The 26,839-nt window shown below is 40.8% G+C and overlaps 1 protein-coding gene across 1 annotated transcript in view; it reads left to right on the plus strand.

Annotated features, from left to right (window-relative positions):
• Nucleotides 1-26,839, plus strand: part of MYRIP (myosin VIIA and Rab interacting protein) — a 218,966-nt gene that overhangs the window by 13,020 nt on the left and 179,107 nt on the right. The window lies entirely within an intron of this gene.

Here is a 26,839-nt window from a genome sequence, read left to right on the forward strand (position 1 = left end):
GGCCTTCTGCTCCCCATTGACCAGGTCAAGTAGACACTTGAAACATTTATCCCTCCTGCCCTTCCTCACTCATGACCCCACCCAACTCTGCCTTGGGTGGACCAGCACTCATCCCATCATGCTCTTTATCCTGTTTGTCAGTGCCCTGGGCTCCAGGACCACTTACCCTCAGCTCTTGATGACTTTAGCTCCAGGTAGAGGATCTTGTTAACATCCTGGAGTTCCTTGACCTTCTTTGCCGCAATTCTCTGACTTCCACCCAACCCTACCACTTACTTCCATAGTCATAGATGGATGTTTTCATTCCCAGTTATGGCTGGCCCTTCATAATGTGTTTCGTGCATCATGCTTTCTGATAACCAACCTCCATCTTCCAATCCTTTCCCTCTCTTACTCCAATTCCAATGGTCCCTCGGTGTTCCTGACCTCCTGTTTGTGACCCCTGAAACTTGAGGTTCTCTCCTTCTGCCTTTCCCAGCCAATGGCAATTCTTTGGGCACCCCCAGTTCACTTGCTCCTCTCAGGCAGCACTCGGTAGAACCACACACTGGCTAAACCCTAATCTCTGCTTCCTCCTGCCTGCATTTGAGCTGCTGAATGTGGCTGGAGAAGAGCTCACAAACAATTGATGGGTCTTACGTGGCCAGAAATGTCAGATGGATCCTTAAAGTGCCTGATATTTCTCTGGTCCCTGCACTCTCCCATTCTCTTCACTGATTGTTTCACATTCGCTCCCATCTCCGCAGACGCCCACACCTCCTCTTCATTCTCACTCTTACACGATGTCCCCGCTTCCACTCTCACTGAGAAAACTGAGCCATCAGAGGGGAGCTTCCACAGACTCACGCCACCATCTGCCTACCTGCCCTGCATCTGTTGCCATATACTCTGCCTCTTGTTTTGTGACTAAACATGAAATCTCTATGCTCTATCCAAAGCCATTCCCTCTACTTCCTGGCACTGGAGCCCATCTTCCTTGAATACTCAAGGATATCACTCTAGTAATTCCCCCTTCTGTCTTCTGTATCACCAGTTTCCCTCTCTCTACCAGGTAATTCTCATTGGCTTATAAACATGCTATTTCTTCTTTCTTGGAAAACACTCCCTCCTCATATCACTTCCACTGCTAGCAGTGGCTCCATTTCTCTACTCTCCTGTATATAAAAACTAGTGAGAGTTGTCCAGACTTGCTGTCTGCAAATCTGCTCCTCACATTCTCTGTTAACCCACCCTTGCAGGTTGCCTGCCAAGTTTCATCAACTTTACAAGAAACTGTCGAGATTCACCATCACCTACTAAATACAAGGGTCTGTTCTCAGTCCTCATCCTCCATGAACTTTTAGCATCATTTGACTCAGTTAATCAGTCCCTTCTCATTGGTACACTTTCTTCACCATGCCTGGAGGATACACTCTTGATTTTCCTTTTAACTCCTTGGAAGTACTCTCTCCTCTGTCTAGCTGGTTCTTTATTTTTTGCTTGCCCTTTTAATGCTGGAGTGCCCCACGGCTGAGTCTTTTCTCTTCTTTGCCTTTTTGTTTATATCCCCTCCCTGCAGACCTCGTCTTTTTTCATGGTTTTAAATACCATCTATGCCAGTGATCCCTAGACATATATCTCTAGGCTGGACCTCTCTCCCCAACTCTTTGAATAACCTCCTTGACATTTCCTGGATGTGCAATAGTCATTTGCAAATCAACTTTTTGCAAGTGGAACCCCTGATCTTCCCCCCAGACCTGTTCCACCTGCATTTTTCTCATCTTAGGTGTCTTGGCTCTAATCAATAATCAATATAAAAATTACTAATGCCTTGTTTTACCTTCTTTTTTTCATACTAATCTTTGAAATCTAATATGTATTTTTCAAACATGGCGCATCTCTATCTGGATGCTAAATTTTCACCAGAATTACTTGATTTATGTTTAGATTTAATGAAATAAATGGTTAAAAAATACATCCACATACCCATGTTGTTATATAAATGTATTTAAATGTTTTCCAATTGCTCAAATGAATATCATTTAACAGGAAAAGTTAGAGTTGCTTTGCATAGCATCTAGAACTCTGTTGGTCAAAAGTCAAGAATTTTGTCTGGAAGATTCTCATTTCTGCAAAATTGGAAGTGGGAGAAATGCTGGAATGTAGAAAAGATAAGCAGATCTCCAAGAGCGGTCTCTTACTGTTCCTTCTACACCCCACACCCTCTCACCTTGTGTTCATTCTTTGTATCATTACTGTATGGCTTTTGTTTATTTGTCTTCAGAAATAGTTTCAGCGCCTCCTTTCTGAATAGGGAGGACTCCTGAGGTACAACCCAGAACATAGTTGACTACCTGGCATTAATTTTCTTCAAATGATTCTCCCCCAGATTCATGGAAAAACTCCTCAAATAATTATCTTTCCAGTGGGAATGGATGTCTTACAGTGTTTCTGTTTTTCCTGTTAGAAACGTGAGAAATTCACTTAATTGCGAGACACAAAGGCTGAATCTTGTGTTTTTCCCCTTTTAGAATCGTTATTCTGAAGTGGTCTCAGAAATAAGGTTTTGGGACTTGGGAGGACGGTATTCAGTACCTAATATTTACATCAGATAAACCCGATAAAAGTGAAGAATTTTAAGAAAATGCCATCCATCTGTAGCATGGGGAGTTTGAAGTACATAGCACTTGTTTCTCAGGTAGGGACTTAACGGAAAATCATCTAGTTAGCACATAAACAGGTTTTGTTTTTAAAAGAGTATAAAATTGTTTGGAGGGGACCTTCAAGATGGCAGAGGAGTAAGACGTGGAGATCACCTTCCTCCCCACAAATACATCAAAAATACATCTACATGTGGAACAACTCGTACAGAACACCTACTGAACGATGGCAGAAGATCTCAGACTTCCCAAAAGGCAAGAAAATCCCCCACGTACCTGGGTAGGGCAAAAGAAAAAACAGAGACAAAAGAATAGGGACGGGATATGAACCTCTGGGAGGGAGCTGGAAAGGAGGAAAAGTTTCCACACACTAGGAAGACACTTCACTGGCGGAGATGGGGGGTGGGAGGGGGTAAGCTTTGGAGCCATGGAGGAGAGCACAGCAGCAGGGGTGCAGAGGGCAAAGCAGAGAGATTCCCACACAGAGGATCAGTGCCGACAAGCACTCACCAGCCTGAGATGCTTGTCTGCTCACCCACCAGGGCGGGTGGGGGCTGGGAGCTGAGGCTTGGGCTTTGGAGGTCAAATTCCAGGGAGAGGACTGGGGTTGGCTGCGTGAACACAGCCTGAAGGGGGCTAGTGCGCTGCAGCTAGCTGGGAGGGAGTCCAGGAAAAAGTCTGGACCTGCCTAAGAGGCAAGAGACCATTGTTTCGGGGTGTGCGAGGAGAGGGGATTCCTTCCCTGTATGCCCACAGAAGGCAGAGCGCCGCCTAATTGAGCTCCAAAGATGGGCGCGAGCCACGGCTATCAGCTTGGACCCCAGAGATGGGCATGAAACACTAACACTGCTGCTTCGGCCACCAAGAATCCTGTGTGCAAGCAAAGGTCATTATCCACACACCCCCCAGGAGCCTCCACTGCCAGGGTCCCGTGACCCAGGGACAAGTTCCCCGGGAGAACCCATGGTGTGCCTCAGGCTGTTGCAATGACACGCGGCCTCTGCGCCACAGGCTCGCCCCACATTCCAATTATAACTACCGTACCCCTCCCTCCCCCAAGCCTGCCTGAGCAAGAGTCCCCTAATCAGCTGCTGCTTTAACCCCATCCTGTCTGGGTGGGAATAGATGCCTGAGGGCGACCTACATGCAGAGGGGCCAAAACCAAAGCTGAATGCCGGGAGCTGTGTGAACAAACAAGAGAAAGGGAAATTTCTCCGTGCAGCCTCAGGAGCAGCAGATTAAATCCCCACGGTCAACGTGATGTATCCTGCATCTGTGGAATACCGTAATAGACAACGAATCAACCCCAAATTGAGGCCGTGGACTTTGGGAGCAACTGTAGACTTGGGATTTGCTATCTGCGACTGATTTGTTTCTGATTTTTATGTTTACTTAGTTTAGTTTTTAGCGCTTGTAATCACTGGTAGATTTGGTTATTGGTTTGGTTGCTCTCTTTTATTTTTTTTTAATTATTATTTTTTTATTTTAATTTTATTTTCTTTCTTTTTTTCTCCATTTTCTTCTGAGCCATGTGGCTGACAGGGTCTTGGTGCTCCAGCCTGGTTTCAGGCCTGAGCCTCTGAAGTGGGAGAGCCAAGTTCAGGACACTAGCCCACCAGAGACCTCCCAGCTCCACATAATATCAGTTGGAGAGAGCTCTCCCAGAGATCTCTGTCTCAATGCTAAGATCCAGCTCCACCCAACGGCCAGTAAGCTCCAGTGCTGGATGCCCCATGCCAAACAACCAGAAAGATAGGAACACAACCCCACCATTAGCAGAGAGGCTGCCTAAAATCATACTAAGTTCACAGACACCCCAAAACACACCACTGGACACGGCCCTGCCCACCAGAAGACAAAATCCAGCCCCACCCACCAGAACACAGGCACCAGTCCCCTCCACCAGGAAGCCTACACAAGCCACTGAACCAACCTCACCCACTGAGGGCAGACACCAAAACAAACGGGAACTATGAACCTGCAGCCCGTGAAAAGGAGACCCCAAACACAGTAAGTTAAACAAAATGAGAAGATGGAGAAATATGCAGCAGATGAAAGAGCAAGGTAAAAACCCACCAAACCAAACGAAGAGGAAATAGTTAGTCTACCTGAAAAAGAATTCAGAGTAATGATAATAAAGATGATCCAAAATCTTGGAAATAGAATGGAGAAAATACAAGAAACGTTTAACAAGGACCTAGAAGAACTAAAGAGCAAGCAAACAATGATGAACAACACAATAAATGAAATTAAAAATTCTCTAGAAGGAATCAATAGCAGAATAACTGAGGCAGAAGAACGGATAAGTGACCTGGAAGATAAAATAGTGGAAATAGCTACTGCAGAGCAGAATAAAGAAAACAGAATGAAAAGAACTGAGGACAGCCTCAGAGACTTCTGGGACAACATTAAATGCACCAACATTTGAATTATAGGTGTCCCAGAAGAAGAAGAGAAAAAGAAAGGGCTGAGAAAATATTTGAAGACATTATAGTTGAAAACTTCCCTAACATGGGAAAGGAAATAGTCAATGAAGTCCAGGAAGCACAGAGAGTTCCATACAGGATAAATCCAAGGAGAAACACTCCAAGACACATATTAATCAAACTCAAAAATTAAATACAAAGAAAATATATTAAAAGCAGCAAGGGAAAAGCAACAAATAACATACAAGAGAATCCCCATAAGTTAACAGCTGATCTTTCAGCAGAAACTCTGCAAGCCAGAAGGGAGTGGCAGGACATATTTAAAGTGATGAAAGGGAAAAACCTATAACCAAGATTACTCTACCCAGCAAGGATCTCATTCAGATTTGAGGGAGAAATTAAAACCTTTACAGACAAGCAAAATTTAAGAGAATTCAGCAACACCAAACCAGCTTTACGACAAATGCTAAAGGAACTTCTGTAGGCAGGAAACACAGGAGAAGGAAAAGACCTACAAAAACAAACCCCAAACAATTAAGAAAATGGGAATAGGAACATACATATTGATGACTACCTTAAATGTAAATGGATTAAATGCTCCAACCAAAAGACACAGACTGGCTGAATGGATACAAAAACAAGACCCATATATATGCTGTCTACAAGAGACCCACTTCAGACCTAGCGACACATACAGACTGAAAGTGAGGGGATGGAAAAAGATGTTCCATGCAAATGGAAATCAAAAGAAAGCTGGAGTAGCAATTCTCATATCGGACAAAATAGACTTTAAAATAAAGACTATTGCAAGAGACAAAGAAGGACACTGCACAGTGATCAAGGGATCAATCCAAGAAGAAGATATAACAATGGTAAATATTTATGCACCCAACATAGAAGCACCTCAATACATAAAGCAAATGCTAACAGCCATAAAAGGGGAAATCAACAGTAACACAATAATAGTAGGGGACTTTAACACCCCACTTTCACCAATGGACAGATCATCCAAAATGAAAATAAACAAGGAAGCACAAGCTTTAAATGATACATTAAACAAGATGGATTTAATTGATATTTATAGGACATTCCATCCAAAAGCAACAGAATACACTTTCTTCTCAAGTGCTCATGGAATATTCTCCAGGATAGATCATATCTTGGGTCACAAATTAAGCCTTGGTAATTTTAAGAAAAGTGAAATCATATCAAGTATCTTTTCTGACCACAACACTATGAGACCAGATATCAACTACAGGAAAAAAAAACTGTAAAAAATACAAACACATGGAGGCTAAACAATACACTACTAAATAACCAACAGATCACTGAAGAAATCAAAGAGGAAATCAAAAAATACCTGGAAACAAATGACAATGAAAACTTGATGACCCAAGCCTGCGGGATGCAGCAAAAGCAGTTCTAAGAGGGAAGTTTATAGCAATACAATCCTACCTCAAGAAACAAGAAAAATCTCAAATAAACAATCTAACCTTACACCTAAAGAAATTAAGGAAAGAAGAACAAAATAATCCCCAAAGTTAGCAGAGGAAAAAAATCATAAATATCAGATCAGAAATAAATGAAAAAGAAATGAATGAAACAATAGCAGAGATCAATAAAACCAAAAGGAGGTTCTTTGAGAAGATAAACAAAATTGATAAACCATTAGCCAGACTCATCAAGAAAAAAATGCAGAAGACCCAAATCAACAGAATTAGAAATGAAAAAGGAGAAGTAACAACTGATACTGCAGAAATACAAACAATCATGAGAGATTACTAAAAGGAACTATATGCCAATAAAATGGACAACCTGGAAGAAATGGACAAATTCTTAGAAAAGCACAACCTTCCAAGACTGAACCAGGAAGAAATAGAAAATATAAACAGACCAATCACAAGCACTGAAATTGAAACTGTGAGTAAAACTCTTCCAACAAACAAAAGCCCAGGATCAGATGGGTTCACAGGCAAATTCTATCAAACATTTAGAGAAGAGATAACACCTATCCTTCTCAAACTCTTCCAAAATGTAGCAGAGGGAGGAACACTCTCAAACTCATTCTACGAGGCCACCATCACCCTGATACCAAAACCAGACAGAGATTCTACAAAAAAATGAAAAATATAGGCCAATATCACTGATGAATATACATGCAAAAATCCTCAACAAAATACTAGCAAACAGAATCCAACATCACATTAAAAGGATCATACACCATGATCAAGTGGGGTTTATCCTTGCATTTTAGGAATGCAAGGATTCATCAATATACGCACATCAATCAATGTGATACACCATATTAACGAAGTGAAGGATAAAAACCATAAGATAATCTCAATAGATGCAGAGAAAGCTTTTGACAAAATTCAACACCAAGTTATGATAAAAACTCTCCAGAAAATAAGCATAGAGGGAACCCACCTCAACATAATAAAGGCCATATATGACAAACCCACAGCAAACATCATTCTCAATGGTGAAAAACTGCAACCATTTCCTCTAAGATCAGGAACAAGACAAGGTTGCCCTCTCTCACCACTGTTATTCAACATAGTTTTGGAAGTTTTAGCCACAGCAGTCAGAGAAGAAAAAGAAATAAAAGGAATCCAAATAGGTAAAGAAGAAATATAACTGTCACTGTTTGCAGATGACATGATACTATACATAGAGAATCCTAAAGATGCTACCAGAAAACTACTAGAGCTAAAAATGAATTCGGTAAAGTAGCAGGATACAAAATTAATGCACAGAAATCTCTGGCATTCCTTTATACTAATGACGAAAAATCTGAAAGAGAAATTAAGGAAACACTCCCATTTACCATTGCAACAAAAAGAATAAAATACCTAGGAATAAACCTACCTAAGGAGACAAAAGACCTGTATGCAGAAGACTATAAGACACTGATGAAAGACATTAATGACGATACAGAGAGATGGATAGATATACCATGTTCTTGAATTGGAAGAATCAACATTGTGTAAATGACTATACTACCCAAAGCAATCTACAGATTCAGTACAATCCTTATCAAACTACCACTGGGATTTTTCACAGAACTAGAACAAAAAATTTCACAATTTGTATGGAAACACAAAAGACCTTGAATAGCCAAAGCAATCTTGAGAAAGAAAAACGGAGCTGTCGGAATCAGGCTCCCTGACTTCAGACTATACTACAAAGCTATGGTAATCAAGACAGTATGGTACTGGCACAAAAACAGAAATATAGATCAATGGAACAGGATAGAAAGCCTAGAGGTAAACCCACGTTCATATGGCCACCTTATCAGTGATAAAGGAGGCAACAATGTAAAATGGAGAAAAGACAGCCTCTTCAATAAGTGGTGCTGGGAAAACAGCACAGCTACACATAAAAGAATGAAATTAGAATACTCCCTAACACCGTATACAAAACTAAATTCAAAATGGTTAAAGACCTAAATGTAAGGCCAGACACTATAAAACTCTTAGAGGAAAACACAGGGAGAACACTCTATGACATAAATCACAGCAAGATCCTTTTTGACCCACCTCCTAGAGGAATGGAAATAAAAACAAAAATAAACAAATGAGACCTAATGAAACTTAAAAGCTTTTGCACAGCAAAGGAAACCATAAACAAGACCAAAAGACAACCCTCAGAATGGGAAAAAATATTTTCAAATGAAGCAACTGACAAAGGATTAATCTTCAAAATATACCAGACGCATGGAGCTCAGTGTATATATAAAAAAAAAATTCAATCCAAAAATGGGCAGAAGACCTAAATAGCCATTTCTCCAAAGAAGATATACAGACTGCCAACAAACACATGAAAGGATGCTTAAGATCACTAATCATTAGAGAAATACAAATCAAAACTATAGTGAGGTATCACCTCACACTGGTCAGAATGGCCATCATCAAAAAATCTACAAACGATAAATGCTGGAGAGTGTGTGGAGAAAAGGGAACCCTCTTGCATTGTTGGTGGGAATGTAGATTGATACAGCCACTATGGAGAACAGTATGGAGCTTCCTTAAAAAAACTAAAAATAGAACTACCATATGGCCCAGCAATCCCACTACTGGGCATATACTCTGAGAAAATCATAATTCAGAAAAGTCATGTACCACAATGTTCATTGCAGCACTATTTACAGTAGCCAGGACATGGAAGCAACCTAAGTGTCCACTGACAGATGAATGGATAAAGAAGATGTGGCACATATATACAATGGAGTTACTCAGCCATACGAAGAAATGAAATTGAGTTATTTGTAGTGAGGTGGATGGACCTAGAGTCTGTCATACAGAGTGAAGGAAGTCAGAAAGAGAAAGACAAATACTGTATGCTAACACATATATATGGAATCTAGAAAAACAAAAACAATGGTTCTGACGAACCTAGGGGCAGGACAGGAATAAAGACGCAGATGTAGAGAATGGACTTGAGGACACGGGGATGGGTAAGGGTAAGCTGTGACAAAGTGAGAGAGTAGCATTGACATATATACACTACCAAATATAAAATAGATAGCTAGTGGGAAGAAGCTGCATCACACAGGGAGATCAGCTCGGTGCTTTGTGACCACCTACGTGGGTAAGATAGGGAGAGTGGGAGGGAGATGCAAGAGGGAGGGGATATGGGGATATATGTATATATATAGCTGATTGTTATACAGCAGAAACTAACACAGCATTTTAAAGCAATTATACTCCACTGAAGATGTTAAGAAAATAATTATTCAGATAACAAAAAAAAATTGTTTGGGGTTCAGTGTAGAGGCAAAGACCTAATTTTAGAGTAAAGTGGTGCCCCCAGTGAGCCTGCACAAATAAGATGACTCAGCAGTAGGCCTGACGGCATCTGTGCCATTCAGGTGGCTTCACTATTTAGATGTTGTTCTTCAACTAGATGCCTGAAAATGTGTCTCAGGGGGCTTAATATTCTTAACCTTAAACGTAGTCATTTTATTTCTGGGACTCTAGCCTAAGGGGAAAAAATTCTTAACGTGGAAAACCCTTATGCACAAAGATGTTTATCATAATTTTCTGTGAAATAGTCCACAATTGGAATCAACCCAGAGGTACAACACTAGGAGCAGGTCAGTAAGTATTATATATCCACTTGATACAATATCATGTAGCCATTAGGAGTGATGCTTGAAAGTGATTACACCAACATGAACAAAATGCTGGAGATAAAGACTTTAGTGAAAAAAGATGCATATTTCTGTGTATAATAGGACAAAAATAACAGCGTTCCCTACGAAAAGTGGGGGAAATGAGACTTAAATGAACCAATGGGTTGGCACTCGTTGTATTTTTTTGATGCTGTCAGGTGATTAATCTTCTTTTATGATATTATCATATCGTTCAAATTTTCATAAATGGGAACTTGGGGGTATTGAAAACTACACAGAAACTGTAAAGGAAAAACTCAAAAGAATGAGGTGGGCAGAGAGCTGTTAGAGGTTCCTTCTGATGAGCTCCTGGCCTGGATTGTTCCCCTTCAATAACTGTTTTGCAGAATTGAAAGTCCAGAAGCAAGTGATAGCAAAGAGATGGCTCAGGAAAGTGGTCCCGGCCAGACCAGGTTGGGGTGCACATTGTTAGCAGATCATCTCCCACCCATGTCTGTGGAAATTCAGAGCAGGGCCATGTGCTTTCTTTCTGGGTTCTCCTCTGTCTGGCACATCACTGGGTCCAAGTGGGCACCAAGCAGTGTTTGCTGACTTTAGAATCAGTGGGCAGAAACTATAGCAAATTCCATCGGCCACATTACGGAATATTTACGTTATGCTTTTAGTGTGCTACCTTTGGATTTTGAGGAAAACAAGACAATTTGGCTGGAGAGGGTGTGGAGAAAAGGGAAACTTCTTACACTGTTGGTGGGAATGTAAATTGGTGCAGCCACTGTGGAGAACAGTATGGAAGTTCCTCAAAACACTAAAAATAGAATTACCATATGACCCAGCAATCCCACTCCTGGGCATATATCCAGACAAAACTATAATTCGGAAAGATACATGCATTGCATGTTCGTAGCAGCACTATTTACAATACCCAAGACATGGAAACAACTTAAATGTTCATTGATAGATGAATGGATAAAGAAGATGTGGTATTTATATATACACAATGAAATATTACTCAGCCATAAAAAGAATGAAATAATGCCATTTGCAGCATCATGGATGGACCTAGAGATGATCATACTAAGTGAAGCAAGTCAGAAAGAGAAAGACAATTACCATATGATGTCACTTATATGTGGAATCTAAAATATAACACAAATACAATGTTCATTGCAGCTCCATTTACCAGGACATGGGAACAACCTAAGTGTCCATCGACAGATGATGGATAAAGAAGATATGGCACATATATACAATGGAATATTACTCAGCCATAAAAAGGAACGAAATTGAGTTATTTGTAGTGAGGTGGATGGACCTAGAGTCTGTCATACAGAGTGAAGTAAGTCAGAAAGAGGAAAACAAATACTGTATGCTAACATATATATATGGAATCTAAAAAAAAAAAAAGGTTCTGAAGGACCTAGGGGCAGGACAGAAATAAACACGCAGACGTAGAGAATGGACTAGAGGATATGGGGAGGGGGAAGGGTAAGCTGGGACAAAGTGAGAGAGTAGCACGGACATATATACACTACCAGTTGTAAAACAGATAGCTAGTGGGAAGTATCCTCATAGCACAGGGAGATCAGCTCGGTGCTTTGTGACCACCTAGAGGGGTGGGATAGGGAGGGTGGGAGGGAGATGCAAGAGGGAGGAGATATGGGGATATATGTACCCATATAGCTGATTCACTTTGTTATACAGCAGAAACTAACACACCATTGTAAAGCAATTATACTCAAATAAAGATGTTAAAAAAAGTTATGTTTAAAAAAATAATATATAACACAAATGAACTTATCTATGAAACAGAAACAAACTCACAGATATAGAGAACAGACTTGGAGAAGGGACTGGAGGACAGATGGATTGGGAGTTTGGGATTAGCAGATGCAAACTGTGATATATAGGATGGATAAACAACAGTGTCCTACTATATAGCACAGGGAACTATATACAGTATCTTCTGATAAACCGTAATGGAAAAGAATATGAAAAAGAATATGTATATATATATGTGTATAACTGAGTCACTTTGCTGTACAGCAGAAATTAATACAACATTGTAAATCAACTATACTTCGTTAAAATTTTTAAAAATGAAGACAATTAGTTTTCCATTTCTATCCAATTTGAATTAAATATCCATTGTCATTACTACTCAGTGCTAAACTACGTTCCCTGCCTTCTGTAGTCCTTCTCAAGTGCTGAACCACTTTATTTAAAATAAAGCTTAAGGGACTTCCCTGGTGGCGCAGTGGTTAAGAATCTACCTGCCAATGTGGGGGATATGGGTTCAATCCCTGGTCCGGGAAGATCCCACATGCTGCGGAGCAATTAAGCTCATGTGCCACAACTACTGAGCCTGCACTTTAGAGCCTGTGCGTCACAACTACTGAAGCCCGTACACTCTAGGGCCCGCATGCTGCAACTACCGAGCCCACGTGCTGCAAGTACTGAAGCCTGCACGCCTAGAGCCCATGCTCCGCAACAAGAGAAGCCACTGCAATGAGAAGCCCGTGCCCCGCAATGAAGAGCAGCCCCCGCTCGCCGCAGCTAGAGAAAGTGCATGCAGCAACAAAGACCCAACACAGCCCCCCCCCCACAAAAAAAAGAACAAGCTAATAAAAAAAACAAAATAAAATAAAGCTGCAGCTTTTTGGTTAGCTTCTGCTTCAGAGTTCTATAATCTTGTCTAGAGATTTCTATAGCACACCTTTAATTATCTTTGAAGTAGCTAACTTTAATTAAAGTATGTGTCTCTGAACCTCCTGCTGATGTGAAGACGTATTACTGAAGTATACCTGGGTTGGTGAAACCCGCCAAGGAGCAGGCTAATGTTGAAGATCATTAAACAATTTCCCTCCTGCCATGGTACTCAACTGTAGATTTCTGTTTCCTTTTTTGTTGCCTAGAGCAACCTTGCTCTCCTCTTTTTTCTCTATCCAATAGGACATTATCTAGGATCAAATCTCTTTTTTAATATTATTGCTTACATATGTTTGAGTATAACCGCAGTCTGAAAGGCTTAGCTGAGCACAATATTTTACTGTAAGCCTTTCCATTTGAAACTATTTTCCTTTTGAAAAATGTACACTGCAGTCCAGTTCAAACATTTATTTCAACTTTTACTATATTGAAGCTTCAAAAAAAGAAAGAAAGAAACCTATTTATTGCACTCAGGCCTTGGGTCATTGCAGACACCACAGCATTCAAAAAGATCAGGTCACAGAGGTTTTGAAGATCATCTGGTCCAGAGGTGGAAAACTGCTGGATCAGAAGTCATCAGTAGGTCATCCCATCAGGTGATGCGGTACATTGGTGAGATAAGTGAATTCCATGGACGTGAGTCCATGGCCAAACTTTGTTTGCTGTAAATGAGTTTCTTGGTCAGCCACAACATGCTGGGGGGAGCCATGACAGTGAATCGAGTATTCTGTAAGTGATGGATAAAGGTGCAGGCATAGATAGAAAATTTATACATATGTATTCCAGGAAGGACTCACTAACCCCTCTATGACAGAAGATCTAGTGCAATCACTCTGCCACCAGGTGACTGGCTGGCTTCCCCCCATCCACAGCTCAGCACTCGTCTCTGGTGTTGGGAAGATGGGTCCTCAGCAGTGATGACAGGCAGATTAGGCCTGCAAAGAGGAAGTCTGTGAGATTGGACCCATGTGTAGCCACGTTGTTGGACCCTCCTGCCATGTCCATTTTGTACAAGGGCTCACTGAATAAGCACTGGGGAAGAGGCTGCCTCACCTCCTCGGGTGTCCTCTTGTCCACCAGATTGTTGAGAACTTCCGCATAGATATTCAAATATCATCACACCCTGCTTCTCTGAGAGATCTGCACACACCTCTTCCTCAAACTTCCTTGTCATTGATCTCCCAAACCTGTTCTTTTCCCATCTGCCGTTCTGTTGGCTACTGTCCACGAATTGATGTCTGTTCCATTCTTCCAGACATCTCTCGGTCCAGACGATGTGGAAGATCTGTATACAGCTTGAAATCCTGCCCACCAGCAGGGTGACCCTTCACTGCTATCCTTCAGGGTCACCCCTGACTGGGGCTGTAATGCTACAGCTGTCCACTTCGGGCAGGTGTCAGTGATTTCTTACAGAATGATCCACAAATCCAGACTGAGGTTTTTCCTCTTATGTTGGTTGATCACCAGGAACTTTCTATGAGGATGTAGCTGTGGATTGAGGGAGAGGAGACATAGCAGCAGACATAGGAGACATGGGAGTCTGAGTCACCTGCCCATGCAACTTACACCTTCTGGAACAGATTGGGTCTAATTTCTCATATAGCATTTCCACTTGACATTGGGTCCCTACTGTGCACGCCAAGCCTAACAAGCAGCTCAGAGCTAGCTTCTGCTGGTCACATGGTCACTTGATGTCCCCTAGTTAGGCATTCAGTACCAGGGCCTGGTAGCAAGCATGAGCTATTTCTCAAAAGGAGAATAGTTACCTGTAGAGGAGGGTGTAGTTCTGCTTTAACACACCCTTGAAAGCCTTTGCGGTGCTTCTCCTAGAGCTTCCTAGAGGTCCTGTGTGGCATCTCTCTTTGCTGTGGACACTTTGATATCATTGCATCTGTTGGGTCCTGCATAAACCAAGGGACAGAGCCTCTGGTAGTGCCGCCTGGACTGTTTACATATAAACTGATACTTCTAAGTAAGTACCTGATAATAATTTGCTGTCTTTGGAAGGTAAATATTCTCTAGCTCTGGGCCCCACTCAAACCTGGATGCTTACAGTTTACATAGTAAATGGCTGAGAGCAGCGTACTTGTATGTTTCTATGTGTCGTCTCCAAAATGCAAAAACTCCCGCCAAGCTTCAAGCCTCTGTTTTTACTGAAAGGCTAACTGATGATTAAAATAATAACAGTAACAATAAAACAACAGCTGTAGACAGTCTAGAACAACCCATCAGAGAAACAACAGGCTAAACTATGTGGTTGGGACTGAGGCTGCTGCTGGAGAGGCAGTGTGCTGATTCTGTCTCACTCTAGGGCCTGGAGGAGGCGCTGCTTAGGGCACAGATGTCTGGTCTTGGCACACCGGGCTTGAATTACAGTGGGAGCTGGTTTAGAAACTGACTTTTTACCACACGTTTGAAAAGTACCCCTCATTTGGGAGTTTACTATTTCCATACATTTCATTTCCTCTTCTTTAAGATGTTATCTCTATTTCTTTGTCTTCCTTTAGCTTATTGAGGCCATTTTGCTTTCTACTCATGTATAGACTATATCTCTGAGTTTCAAAGTCATTTATTGAGTTTTAGACATTTGGTAGGCATTTTGGATGATCTTATTTGGCACAGAATAGTTGACACTTAGTAACAGCACTGTGGCAGGACTTGGTGAAATTTGGCAAGAGTTCTTTTTGATAGGCTGCTCTCAGATCAATCAATCAACAAACAAATGTCACCAACCCACAAGTAACAGCTGAGCATGCCACTCATGACAAAGGACAAAGAAGACCAGTTCCCCCTTTACATAGTTATAGTCCAGACACCAGACCAGCCCCCATGGCAGAGCCCAGCCTAGAAGGACTCTGTGTGTACTGGTCTTTATTGCCAAGAGCAGTAAAGCCTGCCCCCCCTGCCAGATGCCATCTTGGGAAGGAGGAGGGAGAGGGAAGGAGCTGCCCATTGGGAGGTGAACTTTGACCTGCCTGAACATTTTCCAAGAGGCAAGAGTTTAATCAAGGAGTAAATAGGCAGCTTTGAGTCATTTTCTCTGCTTTCTTCTCAACTTCGAGCTCCCACCTAGACAACTGCAGTGGCTGCCAGGTGACTGCCTCTGTCCCTGTTCACCTCCATCCCAGTTTCCCACCATGACCCGTGTGACCCCAGGAAAGCACAAACGCTGTTATCTCGGGTTGCTCGCCTGTTTAGGACCCTAAAGTGGCTCCCAGGGCCCTCGGGTGAAGTCCAAGCTCTTTAACAGAGCTTCACAGACTCCCTCTGCAATCCTGCAGCAGACATACTGAGTGATATGCCCATCGCTAAGGGAAGCTTCTGCCTGTGCTCCTCCCTCAGCCTGGATACCTGCCAACCCTTGCCCCACCTAAGGGCCCTGGCCGAGGCAGGACCGACACCCGGAAGTCTCTCCATCTCTGGCTCCTGCCCTCCCTCTTTCCCCTGATCCAGGGGCAGTGACTCCCAGCCCATTCCTCAGGTAGCCCTTACCACTTTGGGCCTGATTTATCCTTTATCCTTTATCGCCAGCTGTCCCAGCCTTGAAGGTGTGAACAAACAGTACTCACCCTGGGTCCTGAGATTAAGTCCCAATGTGCATGACTAGGGGAACCCTCTGAGGTTTGCATACTAAAAACCCAGGCTCTGCAGCTGTTATTTGCTTACACTGTAATTGTGCTGTTTACATATAAATTGATACTTCTAAGTAAGTACCTGATAATAATTTGCTCTCTTTGGAAAGTAAATATTCTCCTTTTCTCATCTACTATTCACTGTCTTAATCCCTGTGTTTTGAGAACAAATGGAATGGTAAATTTTAGCCTACCATGTTTGATCACAAATTTGGAATTGATGAAGTCTGAATTAGTGAAGTTTTAATGCATATTTTTTCACAGTCTTATGTGGTCAAGTTCCAAATGCAGCCAGCTGTCAACTCTTATCTTGACACACTTTTATTACAGTCAGAAGAAGTGTACCAGACTTTTATATATAGAGGGAGCAAAGAGCATCATTATCCAGTTGAAACTGAAGAGGAAATTCTCAGTGGGCTGAAGAGCTGTGTATTTTTATCGAGTGTTCATTAACTGTCCTCTGTGCAAGGCATCAACGTGAAAACACCCAAAGGATGGGAAGCAGACAGAGAAAAAGCGCAAAAGGCAGGAGAGGCACTGCAGGGCTTCCACTGTGACCAAAGGCTCAGAAAACAAAAGCAGGGGATTGTAGGCATTGCTCTAATTCAAGATGGCAGAGAAATGCACTGGGCTCTACTACAGACCTGTTAGTTTGGTCATTGCAGATAAGGCCAGAAAAATGCAATCAAGGTTTATAAACCAGGTCATTTATTTGCCAGTCATGTGTAATGTGTATATGTGTCTGTATTAGCCAGAGTTTCCAGAAAAACAGAACCAATAGGATATGTGTGTCTCTCTCTATATGTGTGTGTGTGTATATGTATAAAATAAAAAAGATTTATTATAAGGAATTGGATCACATGACCATGTAGGCTCACAAATCCCAAGATATGCAGCTGGAGACCCAGGAGAGCCAGTGATGTAGTTACAGTCTGAGTCGGAAGCCTGAAAACCAGGAGAACCAATGGTTTAATTTCAGTGTGAAGGCCTGTACTGTAGCAGTAGTGAAGGCCCCTTTGTGAACTCTGCTGGGCATACCTGGGGCTACTGGGAAGCACATAGTAAGAGGCTGACAGCTATGTAGCTTTCAATTTAGACCAGGTTTTCTCAACCTTGGCATTATTGACATTTTGGACCAGATAATTCTTTGTTGCGGGGAGCTGTCCTGTGCATCATAGGATGTTCAGTAGCAACCCCTGGCCTCCACCTGCTAGATGCCAGTAACACACCCCTATTAGAAACAACTAAAAATTTCCCCAGATATTGCTGATTATCTCCTGGGAGGCAATATGGTGCTCAGTTGAGAACGACTAGTTTAGTCTCCAATTTTATTTCCCTTCCACCCCCCTCCTCCTGCTAACTCCTTCCACTCTGTGCTCAGGGGGTGTGTGTGCCCATCTAATACCATTTGAAATATCTCCCAATACCTGTTGCCAGCAGAGGCTGTGGCAGCAGCTCCCCCACTTTTACCATCCTTACTTCTGAAGAAGTTTCCACCAGGATCTAATAGGTAGAAAATGCCATCAAGTCTCAAATGGATGGGGATAATGAGATCTCCCCACCAATTTTCAACTTCTAGAGCTGCTCTCATTTGCCAGAAATAAAACCATAGTATCACTTCTGTTTAATGGGGAAGGAAGTTTTGCCTCAAATACCATGAGCTTGGAGTCTCCATGAGGTATCAGGAGGGTCAGTGGTTCAGATGGAGGTCACAGGGGCTATAAGAGCTGATGCCTGGCAGTCTCAGGGTGATGGCATCCAGACTATAGGAAGCCATAGGTTCCCTGTGCAGCTAGGCTTGGAGCTGATCTGGCTTTTCTGCAGTTCTGACCCTTTTTCTGCAAGGGTCCCTTGTAGAATTTTAGTCTGCAGAGTATGCCTGGGGACAGCCATTCATAGGCCAGAGGGAATTACTTTTTAAATTTTTTCATTCATTTAGCAATCAAGATTGTATTGGATTCTCTCGGCCCTTACATTTCCATATGAATTTTTGGATCAGCTTGTCAGTTCTTGCAAAAAAAGAAGCTGGGATTTTGATAAGAATTGTGTTGAATCTGTAAATCAATTTTGAAAGTTCTGCTATCTTAACATTGTCTTCCAATCCATGGGATGTGTTTCCTGTGTTTAGTGTATAAGTCTTAAACTTCTTGTGATAAAATTACTCATAAGTATTTTATTTTTTTGATGCTATTGTAAATAGAACTGTTTTCTTAATTTCACTTTTTGAAGTGTTAATTTATAGTGTATAGAAATATGATTGATTTGTGTATACTGATCTCGCATCTTGCAACCTTGCTGATCTCAGTTTTTTGGTTTTAATTGGTTTTGTGTATGTGTATTCCTTAGAATTTTCTATATATGAGATTAATGTTTTCTCTGAATATAGATAATCCCAATTTTTCCTTCCCAATTTAGATGCTTTTTAGTTCTTTTTCCTGCCTATTGCCCTGGCTAGAACCTCCAGTACAATACTGAATAGAAATGGTAAAAGTGACAATCTTGCTGTGTTCACGACATTTGGGGGGAAAGCATCTATTCATTCACATTATGATGTTGGCTGTGAGTTTTTTGTAGACAGCCTTAATCAATTCAAGAAAGCTCCCTTCTATTCCTAGTTTATTGAGTATTTATATCAGAAAGAATATTGGATTCTATCAAATGCTTTTCTGTATTAATTAAGATTATGTGATCTTTGTCCTTTATTCTATTAATATGCTATATCATATTCACTGATTTTCACATGTTCAACCAACCTTGCATTCCTGGCATAAATCCCACTTTGTTATGGTGTACATAATACTTTTTTGTATGTTGCTGGATTTTGTTTGCTAATATTTTGTTGAGGATTTTTTCATCTATATTCATAAGGGATATTGGTTTATAGTTTTATTTTATGATATCCTTGTCTGTTTTTGGTATCAGGATAATACTGGCTTCTTAAAATGGGTTAAGAAGTGTTTCCTCCTATTCTATGTTTTGGGGAAGAGTTTGTGAAGGATTGGTGTTAATTTTTCTTTAAATGTTTGATAAAATTCACCAGTGAAGCCACCTAGCCCTTCGCTTTTCTTTATGGAAGTTTTTGATTACTAATTCAATATCTTTACTAGTTATAGATATATTCAGGATGTCTATTTTGTCTTGAGTCAGTTTTTGTAGGTGTCTTTCTAGGATTTTTTTCATTTCATCTAGGTTATCTAATTTTCTGGCATACAACTGTTCACAGCATTCCTTTGTAATCCTTTTTATTTCTGTAAAGTCAATAGTGATGGCCCTCTTTCATTCCTGATTTTAGTAATTTGAATCTTTTGTTTTTTTTCTTGGTCAGCCTTGCCAAAGGTTTGTCCGTTTTGTTGATCTTTTCAAAGAACTAACTTTGGGTTTTGTTGACTTCTCTCTATTGTTTTTCTATTCCATTGATTTGTCTTTATTATTTCCTTCCTTCTGCTTACTTGGGTTCAGTTTGCTTTTTTTTTTTTTTTCAGTCTCTTAAGGTAGAAGGTGAGGTAATTGATTTGTGATGCTTCCTTTTTAATATAGGTGTTTATAGCTATAAATTTACCCCTAAGCACTGGTTTAGCTGCATCCCATAAGTACATGTGTTTTCATTTTTATTTATCTCAAGGTATTTTCTTATTTCTCTTGACCCTTTGGTTATTTAGAGTACATTGTTTAATTTCCATATACATGTGAATGTCCCAGATTTCTTTCTGTTATTAATTTCTAATTTTCTTCCATTGTAGTTAGAGAACAGATTTTATATTATTCAACTCCTTTAAATGTATTGAGATTTATTTTACAGCCTAATATATGGTCTATCTGGAGAATATTCCACGTACACTTGAGAAGAATATATGTTGTACCATCATGTAGAGTGTTCTGTAGATGTCTGTTAGATCTAGGTAGCTTATAATATGGCTTAAATCTTCTGTATCCTTGCTGATGTTTTGCTAGTTGTTCTATCTATTATTGAAGGTTGATATCGAAATCTCTAATGATTATTGCTGAATTGTCCATTTCTTCCTTTAATTCTGTCAGTCTTTGCTACAAAGACTTCCTTTAGTATTTCTTGTAAGGCAGGTCTGCTAGTGATAAAGTCTCTCTGTTTTTGCTTATCTGGAATGCCTTAATTGTCTTAATTTATCCTTCATTTTTGAAGGATACTTTTCTGGATATAGAATTTTTGGATAATAGTCCTTTCCTTTCAGTTCTTTGAATATATCATCTCAATACCTTCTGGCCTCCAAGATTCCTGATAAGAAGTCAGCAGTTGACCTTATTGAGGATCCCTCATGTGTGATGAGTCATTTTCTGTTTTACTTTCAAGATTCTGTATTTTCTTTGGCTTTTGACCATTTGACTATGATGTGTCTAGATGTGCATTCTTTGAATTTATCCTACCTAGAGTTTGTTGAGCTTCTTGGATGAGCAGATTAACACTTTTCATCAAATTTGGGAAGTTATCCACCATAATTTATTCAGTATTCTTCAATTCCTTTTTCTCACTCCTGTTAATATCATTCCCAGGAGATAGAATCTAACATCCAGTATGGGTCAGGTGACACCCCTGGTCCAATCAGCTGTGCCCTGGTGGTGTGACCATGTCTCCTCTGGGCCATTCCTGTGTTCAGGTAAAGGATGAGTCTCAGAGAATGGGCTGTTCATAGCAGGAATAACACCCTTGAAGGTGAAGATCAGTGAGTCTTACAGCCCAAGCACCACTTGCTCCAAAGAAAGTCACAGTGAAAGTACATATCGGACCATTTGTGCTTTTTTTCTTTCCTTCCCAGGCAAGTTCTTTTCCTTTTCTACCCCCTGATAACAAGTGCCTTAAATGGGATAGCCCTAACATTTCGATTCCTTTGTAGGAATAAGAAATTTCTTTTCAGTTCTAGTCAAGATCTAGCCATGGTCAAAGAGGGAAGCCCTAGCAGTATTTACCCTTTATTACTCTTAGGACTTTAGATAGTCCAAGTTAATCTCTGTACTTCTCTCTTTGTATTAGGTGCATCATCATCATCATCACCACCACCACCACCACCACACACACACACACACACACACACACACTGTGTATTTGTAAAGATCCCATGCATGCATTTGTCCTTGACTCATCTGTTCTAGGTTCCTTTCTAGAATGTCGCTTGTGTAGACATTGACCTTTCATTATGAACCTCCCATTATGTATGTATTTCATATTCTCGGAATGTCTGTTTTTTTTCATTTGCGAGGTTGTGCTTACTAGTTTCCTACAGAAGTATCTGTATCCTTCCTCTAGTTGTTCTAGCCAAGAATAGTATAAACAATTCTACCTTTATTTTGGTTTTCTATCTTTAAATTTGTTTCCATTTGCTTTCCTTTTTAAGTCATCAGCTTCTTCTAAAGCTCATATAACTCTGTAGCTTCTTATGATAATCGCATAAAAACCCCAGCTAAATCAATTCAGTAATTATATTAGAGTAGTTACTGGAATTTGTCATCATGGGATGGACTTATGGCAATAATTCCCCAATAGTCATTTCTTTGGATGTTAAGAGGTAGCTGTTATTAAAGAAAGAGGTATCTGTAGACAAATGCATTTGAGAACTACAGGGATAAACAAAATCAGACTGGTTCTTTAGTGACAGACTTCTTAAAGGGTCTGATAAGCTTATATGCACTGTGTATCCCTCAGAGGGCAATACAGTTTGAGGCATTTCTCACCTTTATTTCATCACAGAGCTCTCCTTTCTCAGATCGCCTGTGGGAACAGTGACCTGAGAAACACACATTAGGGAAATGGTGATATAATTAAATCTTGAAGTTTATTAATTTTCTCATTACTAAATTTTAAAATGTATTCTCTCTGCTACCATCTTAGTTGAGTATAAACCAGAGAAATCCAGGGGCAGGAGCATGGGTCTGGAAGTCAGAGCATCTGAACTGGTTTTGTGTCTGGGGAATCACTTCCCTTTGGGCAATGAAAGAGTCATACTTTTGTGACCTTTGACTCATGGACATTGAGGCTTTTCCAGCCCTAACGATGCTCTTTCTCTTGTGCAGGGAATCTAATTGTGTTTCCTGTAGAAAAGGGAAGAAGCTTTTACCATTTCCCAAAAAGGGTTTCTCATTATTCTCTGTCTTATCCATTTACAGCTACTTTATTTATTTCTTTACAGAAACATTTACCCCTCTTGAGTCCTGATCATTCTTTTTAGATTTGATATGATCAGAGCTGTCACTTCTGTCTTGTACTAACTGGGCATCTTAGAATCTCATTTGGAATTCTCAGGAACCAAAAGCCAGTGAAGTGAAATGAAGGGGGCAGACATGTCACCTTCTGGGAAACTCCAAAGTGCCATTATCACCTTTAATGGGGTGTTTGAAAGCAAGAAGTCGGCCTGCATTTTCCCTGTGCCCTCTAATCTGTTTTTCCCTGCTCATCGGGAGACTAGAAGATGGCAGCTATGAAGCTTCCCCTTTCCTGAGCAGCCTAGGGGTGGGACCTTATTTCTAATTCACTCCCTCAGACCAGCAGGTGCTCTAGGCACTCTCCCCACCCATAATGTGATTATCCCTAGCCAAATCTTTTCTCTCCTCCACAGAGGTCCCATTTTGTTCTGTATAGTTTTATCACATTTATTCCTAAAAATATAGGTATTCTTGACTTTCTGTGTTTTTGAACTTTATATAAAAGGAGTCATACTGTTTGTATGCTGTACATGCATATATATGTGGCTTCTCTATCTCAACAGCATGTTTTTAAGATTCATCTATGTGGAATATACCTTCAGAATGTTCTTTTTCCTTGCACTGGAGTATTCCATTGGTATGAAACAAGTATACAATATTTGTTTATCCTTCTTCCTGCTTGTGGATGTTTGGGGTGGTTTACAGGTTTTACTTATTTGTTTTATTTTATTTTTTGCTATTTTGAATGTGACTGTTACTAGTGTTCTTCTGTTAGACTGAACTATATGAAATAAGCATTTTTATAGGCTCCTATTTATTTCCTATGATTCAACCCGATTCCTATCTGTTGGTGCATATTTGCAAGATTATATCTGAGGAATATACCTAGGTGTGGCAGAAATGCTAATTCATAAGGTACATGTATCTTCAACTTTGAAAATGATGCCTAATTGTGTTATAAAGAGATTGTACCAATTTTTACTCACTCTATCAAAATTGTCCCACCTCCTGTCAACACTTGATAAAGATGATTTTGATGGGTGTGAAATATGGTTTTAATTGCAATTCTCTAGCTACCAATGACATTAAGCATCTTTTTATATGTGTATTTGCCATCTCTGTTTCTTATTCTGTATAAAAATGTGGAAATGACTTTGGAACTGGCTAAGGGTAGAGGGTGGAAGAGTTTTGAGGTGTATGTTAGAAAAAGCCTAGGTTGCCTTGAGGAGACTATTGGTAGAAATAGGGATGTTAAAGGTGATTATAGTGAGGTCTCAGGAAGAAAAGCGGAGGGACTTCCCTGGTGGTCCAGTGGTTAAGACTGTACACTTCCACTGCAGGGGGCACGGGTTCGATCCCTGGTGGGGGAACTAAGATCCCACATGTGGGGCGGTGTGGCCAAAAAGTAAAATAAAATAAGAAAGAAAAGAGGAGAGCTGCAGAGAAAGCTTCTCTCATGTTAGAGAACACATATATCACCATGAACAGAATGTTGGTAGAAATGAATGTTAGAAGTACTGGTCTCAGACAGAAATGAGGAAGATGTTATTGGAAACTGAAGGAAAGCTGTTCCTTGTTATAAAGCAGCAGAGAATTTGGTTGAATTGTGTTCTAGTGTCTTGTGGAACGTAGAATTGTAAGTGATGATGAACTTGGATATTTAGCTGAGAAGAATTCTAAAATAAGTATTAAAGACTGGTTTGTCCTTGCTGCTATAATAAGATGTGAGACGAGAAAGGTAAATTGAAGAAGGAATTGTCACACTAAAGGAACCAGAACTTGCAGATTTGGAAAATTCTATCTATCCATATTGCAAAAGTGAGAAAGTCTGTCTGTAGAGAGCAACAGGGGTGTGGCTGGACAACCATTTGCTAAAGAGATTAGAGTGTGGCTCACGGATCGAGTCAACCATTGCAGCAGAAGCCGGGAATAGAGACGCAGTTATTCAGGACAGATCTGTAGAGAACCTCTTGTCTGATGGCTTGGCCCCTGTGAACTGCATGGGAAGCTGACAAAGTTTTTGAGAATTCATATCAACAGAAACATTGCCAGCTTAGACTAAACAGAGACAGGACAAATGAGGGAAGGCTGCTGGATTTCTGAGAGTCTACAGGATGGGCCAGTAGAGCTATTTGCCTACAAACATGCATTATCCTTCAGGAAAAGGGAAGAATGATCCTGAAGACAAATCAGAGGTCTGCAGGGGTGCCACTGTCACCATGACCTGGGGAATGGGGCTGTCCCTCCTCAATTACCAAGGGTGGGCCAAGCTGCTGTGCCTACACCCAGGGCCAAGGGGGTGGCACAGCCACCCTGGCGGGCTCAGAGGACAGAGCATGGAGCCCAAGAGGATTATCCTTGAGCCTTAAACAAACAAAACAAAACAGAAACAGGCTCATAAATACAGAGAACAAACTGGTGGTTGCTGGAGAAGAGGGGGTCGGGGGAACAGATGAAATAGGTGAAGGGAAGAAGAGGTACAAACATCCAATTATAAAATAAATTAGTCACGGGGATGTAAAGTACACACAGGGATAATAATTATTAAAAGAATAACAAATCAGAGACTATGCATGGAGAAAAGTACACATAGAGAACATGGTTAATAATACTGTAACAACTTTGTCTGGTGACGAAGGTAACTGGACTCATTGTGGTGACTATTTCATAATGTGTAAAAATATCGAATCACTATGGGGTACACCTGAAACTAATACAGTACTGTATGTCAAGTATAACTTAATAAAAAAAATTCTAATGGAATTTGCCCTGCTTTCAGACTTGCTTGAGACCTAAGACTTCTTTCTCCTTTCCAATTTCTCCCAGCTAGAATGGAATGCCTATCCCATGCCTGCCTCACTGTTGTATTTTGGTAACTGGTAACTTGTCTGGTTTCACAGGTTCACAATGGGAAATGAATTTTGCCTCAGGATGAATCATACCTCAAGTCTCACCTATACCTAATTTAGATAATAATGAGATGAGAATTTGGACTTCGAGTTGATGCTGCAATAGGTTGGGACTGTGGTGGCTGTTGGGATGGGGTGAATGTAATTTACATGTAAGAAGGACAGGATATCTGGGGGAGCAAAGGGTGAAGTGTTACAGGTTGAGTTGTGTCCCCTGCCAAATCCATACGTTGGAGTCCTAACCCCAGTAACTCAGATTGTGACTGTGTTTGGAAGATAGGACATTTAAAGAGGCAGTTCAGTTGAAATGAAGGTGTTAGGGTGGACCCTAATCCAATATAATTGGTGTCCTTATAAGAAGGAAAAATTCAGACATAGGTGTGCACAGAGGGAAGACCATGTGAAGACACATGGAGAAGATGGCCATCTATAAGCCACGGAGAGAGGCTTCAGGAGAAGTCAACTCTGCCGACATCTTGATCTCAGACTTCTAGCCATCAAGACTGTGAGAAAATACATTTATGTTATTTAAGCCACCTAGTCTGTGGTGCTCTGTTACAGCAGCCCTAGCCGATTAATACACCTACCTAGGGGCTTCCCTGGTGGCACAGTGGTTGAGAGTCCGCCTGTCAATGCAGGGGACACGGGTTCGTGCCCCGGTCCGGGAAGATCCCACATGCCGCGGAGCGGCTGGGCCCATGAGCCATGGCCGCTGAGCCTGCGCGTCCAGGCCTGTGCTCCACAACGGGAGAGGCCACAACAGTGAGAGGCCCGCGTACCGCAAAAAAAAAAAAAAAAAAAAAAAGTTTCCCATAATTTTTAGGTATGCACTGCTGGGAGGTGTGTCTTTGAAATATCATCTTTTCTAGTTCTGAGAAAATGTCTAAAAAGATTATTTTACTATATATATATTTTTTGCAGAGGAGAGTTTATTGATTTCTAGTTTATATTTCATAGTCATGTGATAAAAACTTCAAGGGATATAGTATATATAGGATTTTTTTTTACATTTTTATTTATTTATTTGGCCTGACCATGCGGTTTGTGGGATCTTAGTTCCCAGACCAGGGATTGAACCCGGGCCCCCAGCAGTGAAAGCCCAGAATCTTAACCACTGGACCACCAGGGAATTCCCCTATGATTTTTTTTAAAGTATGATTTATTTTATCTTACAATTATGTGTGATATTTAAAATTTGAAACTTCAAACCATAGAACTTTAGAAG

Source organism: Leucopleurus acutus (genome assembly GCF_964270905.1).
Source record: "Leucopleurus acutus genome assembly, chromosome: 10".
NCBI lineage: Eukaryota > Metazoa > Chordata > Mammalia > Artiodactyla > Delphinidae > Leucopleurus > Leucopleurus acutus.